The 10,521-nt window shown below is 37.2% G+C and overlaps 1 long non-coding RNA gene across 1 annotated transcript; it reads right to left on the reverse strand.

Moving 5' to 3' along the window:
• Nucleotides 1-3,471: 3,471 nt before the first annotated feature.
• Nucleotides 3,472-9,863, reverse strand: LOC127522505 (uncharacterized). The gene is made up of 3 exons (XR_007932617.1): nt 9,768-9,863; nt 8,858-9,053; nt 3,472-4,793 (listed from the first exon to the last, which is right to left on the reverse strand). It is a non-coding gene; the product is annotated as an uncharacterized LOC127522505 (long non-coding RNA).
• Between the last annotated feature and the right edge of the window lie 658 nt (nt 9,864-10,521).

Genomic DNA, 10,521 nt, shown 5'->3' on the forward strand with positions numbered 1-10,521 from the left:
AATTCAGAAAGCACAAACGGCAGCTCAAGGAAGGAGAGCTAATGACTAGTCTGAACAGAGAAGCACATGGTGGGGGAGCTGTCAGTCAAAATCTGTCACAGGCCGTATGTGGCAACAATTAACGCCTACAAGATAAGGTAAACACGCCTTAGACTTCTCCTTCTGGCTCATTTAATAGACAATGCCTGTGTTTATTCCATCTGGATGCACAAAGTGATGCGAAACCAAGGAAATGTAGAAAAAGACAAAGTGTTGGTCAGAGGAATGAAAGTTTATTGCATCCTCTGTAAGAAGTGCCTGAATTACAGCTTGGAGTTTGAGACAGAGTTTGCTCTATTCAATTTGTTAAAAAGGGAAAAATAATGACATTTACACTTGTAGAAATCTTTTATTCAAAACAGAAAGACAAGCTGGATAAAGTAATTTGGGATGTTTAGACGCCTTTTTCTTTTTAGTCCAATTTATGGTCATGCGTGCTTTGCTCCATTAACAATACGCAAAGCCGTGAGAAGGAGCAGAAGGGAGGAAAAGCGATACAAAATTTTAGCGTGCTGTCTATTTTTGCTACAGCTCTTAAGGGTGGCCGTAGGTGCCGAGTTGCCCCTTGGGTAATCTGAATATGTGTGTTTGTGTGGATGCATTCAACAAAGCAGAAAATTGCAGATTCAGACCCAAATGTTGTTCAAAGCTGTCCTACTCATAATTTAGCATTCTAGGTCATTCTAGTCCACTGCATCTCAATGTAGGGGAGTCAAAGTTTGTTTGCCATCATTTCTTTCTTTCTTTCTATCTATCCATCCATCCATTAAAATGTAAGTTATTTCTGTGATGCAAAGCTGAATTTTCAGAAGCCATTACTCCAGTCTTCAGTGTCATATGATCCATGAGAAATCATTCTAATTTGCTGATTTGATCATATGGCCCTAAAAATGTATATATTATCTGTAGATATGAGTAATCAAATCTGCTTTGAATGATTCCTTCCTCTTATATTATATTCTATTTGCCAACCAATCCTAAAGCCAATGTGCCAACCATCTTAACTCACACTCTTTTTAAAATTACGTTAGGCAGGCAACATGATTTATCATAGGCTTCCAAGTATTATTCCACTGTCTCTGCCAATTTACAGTTCCTCCATCATATTATACACATAGTATACTGACACACAAGCAGCAATGGGACCTTGCGTGAGAAGGAGACATGTAATATGCATTTGACCTCCTGTCTGCGGAGTTACTGTAGCAACGATGCTGAAAAGACTGGCATAACTGACAAACACATGCACAAACAAACATATGTTGCTTAACAAACTACCTGATGATTAGGGAACTGCTGCTGTTCCCGCAGAGGCTGGCCAACAAACTCCATGCTGACAAGCGATTCACACATGCAAGTTTGCCAAACCAAGTTCTGACAGGTGTTAAAATGCAGCCGTGGACGTGCACGATCACACAGAGCTGTCCAGGCCGCTAGCAGAGAAGAAATGACTGATTGCATATGTGTGTCTGCTTTGCACTTTTATGGCTGCAAGACAATTTAGCGCCAACACCGTCTTCCACCCAATAAAGTGCTGTCACTTCTCTACAGTCATCAGGCTCTGTGCCTTCCTGTTAAGGGATTCACATTCACACGCTCAGCTGTCACATCAGCATCAGAAATGTCAAGTGGAAAGAAAGAAATCTTGTGTCAGGCCACACAACAGTCTGCGATCACAGATGCAAAGTCCCTGCGAGAAAGTTACAACCATGTAAACATCCGATTACCCACAGTTCAGGACATCCAAAAGTCATGGATGTGTCAAAGGTCATGTGCATGTCAAAGAAATAGAGAAATAAAGACTGCCTTAGAGCTGTAGACTGTGACTCAGCGTTCTGTGCAATTTAGAGAAACAAAAGCAGAGGGTGAATGTTTATGGGTGAATCTCATAAAATTAATCTCACAGAACATCTCCTGGTCACATTTTACCCCAAAGTGACAACAGTTTTTGCCAGCCATATATAATTAATTTCCATTCTTAAAGAAATATAGGGTGTTTTCATTACACGTCATCAATTCGGAAGTCGGCTATATTGGCGGCACTGAACGTAAACAATGCCACTGAATCGAACGGAACTCACAAATTTTGCTGATTATTTCTGCTGAAAATGGTCAATTATTGTCGTGTTTTGGGCAATTTGAGCAGTGAACTCACTGTCGTGTTCAAGAAACCAGTTTGAGATGATTTGAGCTTTGTGACAGCACATTATCCTGTTGGAAGTAGCTGTCAGAAGATGGTACACTGTGGTCATAAAGGGATGGACATGGTCAGCATCAATACTCAGGTAGGCTGTGGAGTTTAAATGATGCTCAATTGGTACTAAGGGGTCCAAAGTGTGCCATAAAAAATATCCCCATACCATTACATGACCACCAGCCTGAACGGTTGATACAAGCAGGATGTATCCATGAAGCAACGAGAATACATTTTGTGCACAAAAACAAAACAAAACTAACACCTTTATTTAACTATTTGAATTGTTGTCATATGCAGTTGATGAAGTCAACGCAGTGCAGGCTTCCGTGTTTACGCCCAAACGCTATCTCAGTATTGGGAGACGCTGTTCATGTGAGCAGCACGACACATGCGTGTGATGCTGACGCAGGAGCCGGCCAATAATGAGTAGGGCGTTCTGACGTAGAACCTGGAAGCTCTGAATGTAAACAGCATATGAGAATGACACAGAAGAGAAGATATTGTTGAATAAAGTCATTATTTTTGTTTTGTTTTTGCGCACAAAAAGTATTATCATCCCTTCATAAAATTAAGGTTGAACCACTGCAGTCATGTCTACATAGGGTGACCAGATTTCTCATGGTGGAATACGGGACGAGTGGGCAATATGACCATATGAGAAATTTTATTTCACGATATTATATATATATATATATATATACACACACACACACACACACATTTATGTAACATCTTTTGTTGTTTTATTAACATTAATGACAGACAAATATTTAATTAGGCTACTGTCCCTTTAAGACCGAATCCATGGATGTAATATACTGACACATATCCTGTTTTCACTCACCTGTTTACGTCCACTTAAGCCATAACTGACTGTATTTACGTGAGATACTCCACACAATGGACATTTTGACAACGATGTGTGCATTTGACCATTCAGGCACAAGGAGAACTGATCGCGTGCTGTCTGAGAGAACTGGGATCGTGCGCGCAAGAAAGAGAGAGAGCGCGCTTCTGGTCTGTGTCATTCAGCGTAATTCCGCCTATCCCGCCTTCACTAATCGATAACGAACTGTGATTGGATGGTAATTTTGTTCTATGACGAATTGATTGGGCTGTTCTTGCGTAACAGAACACTACTACTACTACTCATTCTATGATCACCTAGTTGTAACGAAATTTTAGGAAAGATGAAATGCGGGACAAAACATGATTTTTTCTTAATAAGTCGGGACACTAAAAATAGATCTGAAATATGGGACTGTCCCGGGAAAAACGGGACGTCTGGTCACCCTATGTCTACTATTTTAACAATGTCTTTAGTACCTTTCTGGACCTTGAAAGTGTTGATTATATTGCTGTCTATGGACGAGTCATACACCTCTCGGATTTCATCAAAAATATCTTAATTTGTGTTCCGAAGATGAACGAAGGTCTTACAGGTGTGGAACGACATGAGGGTGAGAACAGAATTTACAGAATTTTCATTTTTGGGTGAAATAACCCTTTAACTCTTAATAAGCAGTAAATTAGAAGTTTATTGAGGGAAAAGTCATAGTTAATAGTGAATATGTATTCCCCATATTAAAGTGTTACCCTTTTTTTTCCCTCTCTTTTGACTTGACAGGTTTTGTGCGATTCACTTATCACTTTTGTGAGACTGTCAGCTTCTGTATGTGACAACACAATGATTAGCATTTTACTTAATCTTGTGAGGCACAAAACTGAAAATAGCCATATTCTTTTAAATACTTCTCCTCTTTAATGAGTAAATAAATTAATTACTCATCTAGCTTGAAGATCAGCTTAACCCATAACACGCAGATGCCCTATCGGCAGCAAGACAGCTGGAAATGTGTCATATTGTAAGGCCTGAGGTGGAGTGTTTCTTCGAAGGAACAAGCATGAATATTCACGGCTGCCACCAAGAATCTTCTGTTCCCATTAAAGTATTCACAAAACATACATTTAACTCTCACAGTAAAATTTCTTGCCTTGCAAGAAAAACATTCAAATGATTAAAATATAAGCCCTTTTGTCCTTGTCAATGTGCAAATCAAATATAGTGCAATAAAAAGAAATGTGTAGAAGTGGTGGGTAAATCTAAAAAGCTTTTTACAAACATTTATGAATTCAGGGAAGTGCCATCACAATTGGGGTCAGTGTGAGTGAAATTAAAATAAAATCCTGCCATTTTATTTGTCAGCGCTGTCGTGCCACAGAACCTGACCGTTCAAATCCCAGATGACATGAAAAAATCTCATCTAGTTTAAAAACTAACTGCCAAGGCCAAGTGTACAAGTCCAACCAGACAAAAAGTGACACATCATGAATCAGGTGATGGGTGATGATCTGCACAAACATTACAAGAGAGGAAAACATCCACAAGCTATGAAGCGAGGTGGGGGTGAGGGGGTCTTACGGGGGCCTCGTGGCCTGGGAAGGTACAATATGTTTGAGATGGAGGGTGACTGCATACTACTCATGATGACATGCTGTTTTATGTAGGAGTGACAGATGTGGGCTGTGCTGCTGCGCCTCAGGAAGAGTGCTGGCACTGTCACAAAACAAGAGGTTAAAATGTCGTATAAGTAACAGAATATCCAGCAGGTGGCGGTACAAGTACATTCTGTGATTATTTACTGACCCTCATGTTGTTTAAAATCCATTTTCTTTCAGTTGAACAAGAAAAGGAGATTTTTTGGGTGAACCATTCCTTAAAAACTGTGTAAACTTAACATAACATTCGGGGTCAAGAGGATTCAGCAAGAATGAAAGGCTTACATTGTTACAAAAAAATTCTTCTTTTTAACTTCTTTTCATCAATAAATCCTGGAAATATGTATCACGGTTTCCACAAAATATTAAGAAGCTGTTTATAACATTGAAGATAACAATAATAATAATAATAATAATAGTAACATGAAGCGTTTCTTGCACAGCATATCAGCATATGAGAATGATATCTGAAGGATCATGTGACATGTCTCCTATTGTTTGGGAAGCAATCATTATTTTTGAATAAAGCTTTGTTTCAGGTCTAGTAGTGGTTTTAGCACATATTCACCACTATAGAGACTTGAACCTGCAACATTTGCATTGCTAACCCAGCTCCTTAACTCCACCATCAACCCTGTACCCTCTACTAACAGTAGAAATGGAGCTGTTCTGCTGTTAGCGCCCAGGGTGTTAATGACAATCCACAATCGCAGGTCTATACTTGTAAAGTGCAGCAGCCCCTGTAATAACATTTGAATCGTCGGGTGTGAATAAACTGCAAATTTTCTCAGGCATGAACTTAATTTACTGATACCATACTAAATGGTCAGAGAGGTTAGGCTTCTGTTTGAAAGTTCTTATACAGCTGTGAAATGAAGCATTAACTGGTTAGACTGCTGTAGATTAAGAGAGATGTTTTTTGTTTGTTTCACCTGTGGTTTATATAAAGACCTACTGGCAAAGAAGGATGAAGTTTTATAAATGTTATTGTGTGTTCATGCCTAGAACAGCAAGCATGATAACATTTATAAAACTGATGTCCTGATGCGAGTCTTTGTCGATGCTATGTTTTTTTGAAATTATATTCACATTTTAATCTTTTCAATTTCATTTTCATACTTAAACTGTTAACTGTATAACTGTTACTATAATTTAGCTAACCTCACTCTGCAGTTTATTTCACTCTGCAGTTTGTTTTAGTTTATTTCTCCATTCATGTGCCTTGTTTAGTGTAAAGAGGTTAGACGTATATAATAAATATGGCGTCTAGCCACTTTTTATTAAATATATATTTCTGCTTGTAGCTGCTTTTTAAAAACGTATCTGTCAAACATGAAAAAATAGTCTGTGCACCTTTAAAGATGATGTATTTTGAAGGCTGATTGTTACAAATGCTTTATGAAAGTTTAGTCTGCAGTGACCTCTAGTGGAGGAAGACAGAAGTCAAGACTATGATGCAAGATTCATTCCATTTTAAACCAAAAGGATCTTTCTCTGTTTGTGCAGTAATTAAGTATACGGTTTAGCAATAGTTTTTAACTTTAAAAATGTATCGTCTTGTGTCATATTAGTCATTTTGTTTAATTTAAGCCATAACACACTACCGATCAAAGTTTGGGGCCAGTACGTTTTTTTTTTTTTATTATTATTATTTTAACATTTTTATTCAGCAAGGATACATAGAATTTTATCCAAAAATATGTTGTTACAAAAACAATGCAATGCATAATGCATTTATTTATTTATTTAACTTTTTATAGGTAATGTTTCTTGAGCAGCAAATCAGCATATTAGAATGATTTCTGAAGGATCATGTGACACTGAAGACTGGAGTAATGACGCTGAAAATTTACCTTTACCATCACAGGTATAACTTAAATTTTAAAATATATCAAATAGAACACTGACCACAAACTTTTGAACAGTATGGTAAATATGGCTAAGATTATTAAGGCTAATATAATCTCTTGACAATGTAAGATCTTGTGTCAAAAGATAAAAAAGAAAGAAAAACAAAAACAAAAGTTCTATTCAGTTTTGTGTGGTGCCTAAGCAGCACATAATAAATATTAAAGTTTAATGTTTGATTTTCGTGTACATTTTTATTTACTTTGGTATGGCAAACAGATTTGGTAATGCATGTGTCATGCATTAACAGCTAAACAAGAAAATCAAGAAAATAGGCCTAGTTCTCATTAAACAATAAAAGAAATTAAACTTTTGCTGAGGCCACACCAAATAACCTGACACACAGAACAATATATTTGAGAGAGAGAGAGAGAGAAAGAAAGAAAGAAAGAAAGAAAGAAAGAAAGAAAGAAAGAAAGAAAGAAAGAAAGAAAGAAAGAAAGTGTGTGTGTTAAACAGGACACCTGGCTTCTCCTTCCCTAAATGTGTTGTTTTATTCTACAGCCAAGAATATCAAAACTTTGTCTAGGGGAAGAAAGACTTTGACCCTGCTTCTCACCAGCTGTTGATCTTTGGCTAATGGAACTGAGAAGGTGGTCCAAACATCAAAAAACAAGTCATTCGCGGGCTGGAAAACATCCCACATTGCAGTTGAGTCAAAACTGGTAAAAGAGACAATGTGAATAGGGGCAGGAATTTATGTGGTATGCAGCTTGAGGAGGAAATAAACAGCCTCTGTGTGTGTGTGTGTGTGTGTGTGTGTGTGTGTGTGTGTGTGTGTGTGTGTGTGTGTGTGTGTGTGTGTGTGTATATGTGTGTATATGTGTGTATATCAAAGTCAGGTCAACACCACTATTGTTTTCAAGACAATAGATCAAGGGTGAATGTTCACTGGTAGTGCTGAGTTTATATGGGTCAAGGTGTGCAGCGGTTAACCTGTTTACTGAAGCTTTCAACCTCATTTAGATATTCGGAAGTGAAAAGCTTCAGGAACGCCTAGTTAGATCTGATAAAACATACTGTATACTTTCCATTTACATAAACAAAGTAAAAAGAGTATTTGGTATTTTAAAAGAGATGCTTAAATTCATAAACATGTACACTACCATGCATTCAATAGTTTGAAAACACTATTAAATTGATTAATTGCATTAAAATTGGTACTTTTATTCACCACGGCTGCATTTTGTTAATTAAAAATTACAGTTAAGACATGTATAATGTTTTTAAATGTCTTTTCACATTAGTGCTATATTCTTCACACTTTCTGTTCATCAAATAAGTTCAAACGTGTCAGGTTATTAATGTAATGTATTAATGTAATCAGGGTTTCTTCGAGTCCTTTCTGTAGCACTTCTCCCCGACCTTATATGTTCCCAACGTCTAGCTCAATGTCTCAACATTATTCAGAAGTTCTCTTATGTTTTTGTAATATTTCAGATGTGACTTTGTATTTAAATTCTTGCATCTTGAAATTGGTGTTTGTGTGACCTGTTCAATGAATCTGCCAGCTGTATGCTTTCACTTCTGTCTTTGTCCTGCAGTTTGCTTCCTTATTAAATTATAAATATAAGTAGCACAACCATTTGGAACTGTGCTGAAATAAAAATACAAGTTTATTTGCAGCAAATAAACAGCATAATAGAACAATACTTATAGTAGACAAAGGCTGCTAAAAAATAATAGATTGAATTATGAAAGAGTTATTTTAAGAACAAATAGTAATTTTCATCTTTAATCATTTATTTGTATTAAAATGCTACCTTGGTGAAGTTTCTTTCAAAAAACATTTTAAGATTTTAAAATGTTTTTAACAGAAGTCTCTTCTGCTCACCAAGGCTGCATTTATTTGCTCAAAAATACAGTAAAAACAGTAATATTGTGAAATATTATTGCAAATTAAGATAACTGTTTTCTATTTTCATATACTTTAAAATGTAATTTATTCCTGTGATGGCAAAGCTGAATTTTCAGCATCACTACTCCAGTCTCAGTGTCACATGATCCTTCAGAAATCTGATTTGCTGCTCATAAAACATTTCTTATTATTGTCAATATTGAATTATGAAATGAGTTCAATTCAGCCATAAGCAACTCTACAGAAGTGTCATTATTCACTTTGAGTCAGTTCAATGTTGATTCACTTAAAGCTCTGCCTTTGCATCTATGTCTTGTTCAGCAAATTTATGTTCAAGTACAGTTATATGCACTTACCATAAAAAAAAATACTGTTTTTTTCCTTTGCCAGGCCACAGATCAACACGTAGTCCTGTCAAAAATAGAACATCCTCCTGAGGTAGATGCAGGGAAGAGGGAGGAGGGGGCGATGGCCTCAGGCTTGGGATAGCCCTCCATTGGGACAGTGATGAGGACCGGTCCTGGATGTGGGCCCACCCTGAGCTCTGTATGACTGAAGTATTCCAGATCTGAGATGCATCCTGCATAAGTACTCAGACACAGAGCGAGATAAACACAAACACGCACACTGAGACTGTAAATAAACATGTCCTGTGTGTGTATCAGAGCTCGGTGGGGCAGTTAGGCCAACAAAGCCCTCTGTGAGAAATTGTACTCCAAACACCAGCCATGCCAAAACTAGACAGACAAAATCAAGGCCATCACTGGCAAGGACCAAAGAATTTCAGTCATGAAAGGCTTGAGCGTTATCCAAAATTGTGACGACACTACAAAGTGTTTTTCCGCCTGTAATTGAGGTAAGGGATCTGTCATCATCACATTAATAAGTTTCCCATTAAATAAGTAGCATATTTCCAAGGCTTTTCACACTGCGCTTAACCCTGGGTTATCGTCGTTCCAAACACCGCTTTTAACAGCGAGTAAAGCAACGTTTCACACCTGTAATTTAGAAGCAGGTTTAGCACCATTTTTGCGGGGTTAACCCCGCATTGCGGTGGCAAACTTGTACAGTGTGAAACAATGAGGTGTTAGAATGTTATGCTAGACGATTAGCAACAGACAACCAATCGCGTTTGCCTGATTTGGACAGTCACGGAAACACTGCGCATTGAATATAAACAGTAAATTCAGCGTTTGAGAGGAAAAATGTCAAATGCTGACAGAAAACGCGACAATTTGAGTGAAGAAGAAACCGTTTCATTCTTACCTTTATAGTCCAAAATGTCAATTCAGTATAAACTCGATAGTACAGTCGACAGTACGAGGATGCGCAATGCTAGAGCTGAAACAGGTCGCGTGCTGCGTTTATCCAATCAATGACACTGACACCGCTAATATGCAAATAAGAACTTTAACCCAGGGTTTAGGAATGTACTGTGTGAAACGTCATCTTATGAATACCCAGGATTAATTGTTAAACCCGGGTAAATTATGAGCAGTGTGAAACGTGAAGCAAGATAACCCAGGATTAGAATGACCCAGGGTTAATTAGTTCAAGTGTGAAAAGCCCTATGATGTTACTTTAGTATAACTGCTAAAATCATTAGCAAAATAAATGCTGTGCACTGAATGAAACCATCTAGCCTACATAAACCAACCCAAGATTTGAAGGAGGAAAACATTTATAATAACAATACTGTCATTTGAGTATATAAACATAGCAGCAAGGAAGCAGAGTATCATTTCAGTTTTATCTCACAGTGCAAAGCTAATCTTTATTGCTCCCATGAGAATAAAATAAACTGGGTGATGGAAATAGCTTTGCATACTTATGCTAAACGATTAGGATACAAACAAGATTTGGACTTTGCTTTATGATATGAAATCAATGAGTAAAGAAACACAGAGTGATATAGCATTTATGGACACATTGTAGAGATTTTTATTTGAAGGAAACCAAGCAGCAAATACAGAACAGTTTCATAAAGATTGAAAGGTGTAAGGTCTATAATTAAGTCTTT

Source organism: Ctenopharyngodon idella, chromosome 11, assembly GCF_019924925.1.
Source record: "Ctenopharyngodon idella isolate HZGC_01 chromosome 11, HZGC01, whole genome shotgun sequence".
In the NCBI taxonomy this organism is placed as follows: Eukaryota; Metazoa; Chordata; class Actinopteri; order Cypriniformes; family Xenocyprididae; genus Ctenopharyngodon; species Ctenopharyngodon idella.